Source organism: Cebus imitator, unplaced genomic scaffold (assembly GCF_001604975.1).
Source record: "Cebus imitator isolate Cc_AM_T3 unplaced genomic scaffold, Cebus_imitator-1.0 Scaffold140, whole genome shotgun sequence".
Classification (NCBI taxonomy): domain Eukaryota; kingdom Metazoa; phylum Chordata; class Mammalia; order Primates; family Cebidae; genus Cebus; species Cebus imitator.
Genome location: NW_016107455.1, coordinates 74080 through 78866, shown reverse-complemented (window position 1 = coordinate 78866; position 4787 = coordinate 74080). Strand labels below are relative to the sequence as shown.

General features: G+C 39.2%; 1 pseudogene; it reads left to right on the top strand.

Moving 5' to 3' along the window:
• The first annotated feature begins 224 nt into the window (after positions 1–224).
• LOC108313632 lies at positions 225–1532 on the top strand (annotated as a pseudogene).
• Positions 1533–4787: the final 3255 nt, after the last annotated feature.

Genomic DNA, 4787 nt, shown 5'->3' with positions numbered 1-4787 from the left:
GATAGGAATAGATTCCCACAGGGCCAACCCTGTGTATAAGAGTGTGAGGGCTGGGAGATATGGCTCTAGCCTGTAATCCTAGCACTTGGGAGGCTGAGGTGGGAGGATCCCTTGAGCTCAGGAGTTTGAGGCTGTAGTGAATTGTAATTGTGCCACTCCAGCCTGGGCAACAGAGGGGGATCTTGTCTAAAAATAAATAAATAAATAAATAATGCCTTTGTGTCTCACTGCACCTTCAGTGGCATTGAGTAGATTGTCGGTATTTAAACAGATCCTATCATGTATGAGTACAAGCTAGTGGTCCTTGGTTCAGGAGGTGTTGGGAAGTGTATTCTGACAGTTTAGTTTATTCAGGGAATTTTGGTTGAAAAATATGACCCAATGATAGAAGATCCCTACAGAAAGTAAATTGAAGAAGATTGCCAACAGTACATGCCCAAAATCTTGGATATAGCAGGAACAGAGCAACTTACAACAATGAGGGATTTTTGTATGAAGAATGGCCAAGGGTTTGCACTACTATATATATATATATATATGTATTTTTTTTTTGACACAGGTCTCACTTTGTTGCCCAGGCTGGAGTACAGCGGTGCAAGCACAGCTCACTGTACTATCCACCTCCCTGCCTCACACAATCCTCCCACCTCAGCCTCTCGAATAGCTGGGACTACAGGTGTGTACCACCACACCTGGCTAGTTCTTTATTTTTTGTAGACATGGGTTCTCACTATATTGCCCAGGCTGGTCTCACACTTTTGGGCTCAAGTGATCCTCCTGCCCTGACCTCCCAAAGTGTTAGGATTACAGGTGTGAGCCACCATGCCTGGCCTGCACTAGTATATTCTATAATAGCTCAGTCCATGTTTAATGACTTACAGGACCTGAAGGAACAGATTTTAAAGGTTAAGGACACAGAAGATGTTCCAATGAGTTTGGCTGGCAATAAAGGTGACCTGGAGATGAGTGAGTAGTTGACAAAGAACAGGCAGACAGTGGTATAATTATGCCTTCTTAGAATCTTTTGCAAGGTCAAGGTTAAACTTTTTTTTTTTTTTGGATACAGAGTCCTGCTCTGTCCCCCAGGCTGGAGTGCAGTACCACCATCTCTGGTCACTGCAACCTCTGCCTTCCAGGCTCAAGCGATGCTCAAACAATTCTTGTGCCTCAGCTTCCTGAGTAGCTGGGATTACAGGCCACCACACCTGGCTAATTTTTGTACTTTTAGTAAAGACAAGGTTTCATGACGTTGGCCAGGCTGGTCTGGAACCCCTGGCCTCAAGTGATCTGCCTGCCTCAGCCTCCCAAAGTACTGGGATTACAGGTGTGAGCTACCATGCCCAGCTCAAAGTTAAACTTTAATGAGTTATTTTATGACCTGGTCAGGTCAGACAGATAAACAGAAAAACACCAGTGGAAAAGAAGAAACCTAAAAACGAATCATGTTTGCTGTTCCAGGTCCATAGTCAACAGCAGCTCTGAGCCAGATTACAGGAATGAAGAACTGTTGCCTACTTGGAAAGTCCCAGCATTCCAGATTTCAAAACACCAGTCTGAGGAAGCTTTTTGTTTTATATATTATGTGAAGAATTTAGATCTTATATTGCTTTGCACAAGTTCCATGGAGAAAAAAATGCCCTGTGTGTATCTCTTGGAAAATAAGATAATATATTTCCTTTGCAATAGCAGTTATAGCACATGTGAAAATAAATATACTTGACTCTAATATGAGTATACTAAAGAACATGGATGCATTTCAAATGGTAGATATTGCTACTGTAATTAAAGGGTTTCATATTGACCTTTTTATCATTATTCCTTCCTGTCAAGCACTAAAAAATTGTACTATTATATTTTATATCTGTTATGATCTAGATTATGAAATTTCCCCTCAAACTCATTGCAGTGATAACTGTTTTGAGTCATTGACCTCACTTTATATTTTAAATATTATGAAATATCTGTCATTATATTCAAATTAAAATTTTTTTCATATAAGGCTTTGAAAAATATGGTATTTTATAGGAAGAAAACTGGGATAATTGATTTCTATGGCTTTCAAAGCTAAAACATAATCTACTAAACAAACTCTAATATGGCTTCTTGTGTTTTACTTTCAGATTAAATTACTGCTTTTATGGATGACTGAATTTTATTACATTAAAAAGAAATTAAGGAAAGAAAAAAATAGGCCCGGCGTGGTGGCTCATGCCTGTAATCCAAGCACTTTGGAGGCCAAGGCAGGTGGATTACCTGAGATAGGGAGTTCAAGACCAGCCTGACCAACATGGTGAAACCACGTTTTTAAAAAAAATCATAAATAAATAAGAAAAGATAAAAATTGTTTCTATATTTACCCATAATTTTGCCATTTCTGATGTCTTTCATTTATTTCTGTAGATCTGTATAATGTAGTATAATTTCTCTTCAGTGCGAATAACTTTCTTTAGCGTTTCTTGAGGCGCAGTCTCCAAGTGACACATTATCTCAGCTTTTGTTTAACTGAAAATGTCACTATTTCACCTTCATTGTTAAAGGATAATTTTGTTGGATATATAATTCTGGGTTGACAGTTTTTTTCCTGCTTTCAGCACTTTAAAAATGTAGTTCCAAGTTGGGCGTGGTGGAGCATGCCTGTAGTCCCAACTACTTAGGAGGCTGAGGCAGTAGGATCACTGGAGCCAAGTAGGAAGGTGGATCACCTGAGGCCAGGAGTTTAAGACCAGCCTGGCCAACATGGCAAAACCCTGTCTCTACTAAAAATACAAAAAATTAGCTGGGCATGGTGGTGGGCACTTGTAATCCAGCTACTCGGGAGACTGAGGCAGGATAATTGCTTGAACCCAGGAGGCAGAGGCTGCAGTGAGCTGAGATTATGCCAATGCACTCCAGCCTGGGCAAGAAGAGTGAAAATCCATCTTAAAAACAACAACAATAATAATAATAATAATTAGGTGCCTCTTTTTTTTTTTGCTGCCTTTCCCCACTTTTCTTTACTTTTTCCAACGTCTTAGTATGAAAAATTTCAAATATAAAAAATGTTGAAATAATGGAAAAGTGAATATATAATACGTACCCAGATAGATTCTACTTTTTACTATATTTGCTTTAACACACATCTATTCATCCTTTACTCCATTTTATTCTTTGGATGCAATTCAAAGTTGTATATCCAGTGGTGTGCTGATAAACATTTAACAAGTGGATCCCTGAAAAAAAAGTCTTGATTTGTATTTGCCAATTACTATTGTGTAAATACTCCCATTATGTCTGATTCCAAGCCATCAATGTGATACCGCTGAATACAGAGTTGGGAAGAGATGCTCAATAGCACACCATTATGTAGGCTATCCACATGCAAAAGAATGAAGTTGGACTATTTTACACCATATACAAAAATTAACTCAAATGTATCAAAGACCTAAGTGTAAGATCTAAAACAACACAATTCCTAGAGGTAAACCTAGGGCAAAAGCTTCATAACATTAGATTTAACAATGATTTCTTGGATATGATACCAAAGGCACAGGCAGCAAAAGAAAAAATAGGCAAACTTCAAGAAAATTAAAATAGGCTGGGCACAGCGGCTCACATCTGTAATCCCAGCACTTTGGGAGGCTGAGGCAGGCAGATTGCATTAGCCCTGGAGATTGTGACCAGCTTGGGTAATATGGTGAAACCTTGCCTACAAAAAACACAAAAAAATTAGCTGTGTGTGGTGGCACATGCCTGTAGACCCAGTTACTCAGGAGGCTGAGATGGGAGGATCACAACAGCCTGGGAAGTTGAGGCTTCAGTAAGTTGTGATTGTGCCACTGTACTCTAGCCTGGGCAACAGAGGAGACCCAGTCTCAATCAATCAATCAATCAATCAAGTAAAAAAAATTTTGTGCATCAAAGACACTGTCAACAGAGTAAATGGCAACCCACAGAATGGGAGAAAATATTTGCAAATCAAGTATCTGATAAAAAATTAACAACTAGTTTGGGTGCAGTGGCTTATGTCTGTAATCCCAGTAATTTGGAAGGCTGAGGTGGGTGGATCACTTGAGACAAGGAGTTTGAGACCAGCCTGGCCAACATGGTGAAACCCCGTCTCTACCAAAAATATAAAAATTAGCCAGGAGTGGTGGCACGTGCCAGTAATCCCAGCTACTTGGGAGGCTGAGGCAGGAGAATTGCTTGAACCTGGGAGGTGGAGGTTGTAGTGAACCAAGATTGTGCCACTGCCCTCCGGCCTGGGCAACAGAGTTTCGTCGTGTTTCAAAATAATAATAATAATAATAATAATAATATCTAGAATATATAAAGAACTCCTGAAACACAACAACAAAAAGTCAAACAACCTGATTTAAAAATGGGCAAAGGATTTAAGTAGATATTTCTCCAAAGAAGATATGCAAACAGCCAATAAGCACATGAAAATATGCTCAACATTACTAGCTATTAGAGAAATGCAAACGAAAACTACAAGATATTACTGTCAAATAAAAAAATCAGGCTTAAAAGTTAGTTTAATTCAGTCTTACTGAGGATTGTAACCCAAGAGAGAGAGATTTTTGTTTTATTTTGTTTTTATTTTTATTTTTTATTTTATTTTATTTTATTTATTTTTTTTGAGACAGAGTTTCGCTCTTGTTACCCAGGCTGGAGTGCAGTGGCGCGATCTCGGCTCACCGCAACCTCCGTCTCCTGGGTTCAGGCAATTCTCCTGCCTCAGCCTCCTGAGTAGCTGGGATTACAGGCACGTGCCACCATGCCCAGCTAATTTTTGTATTTTTAGTAGA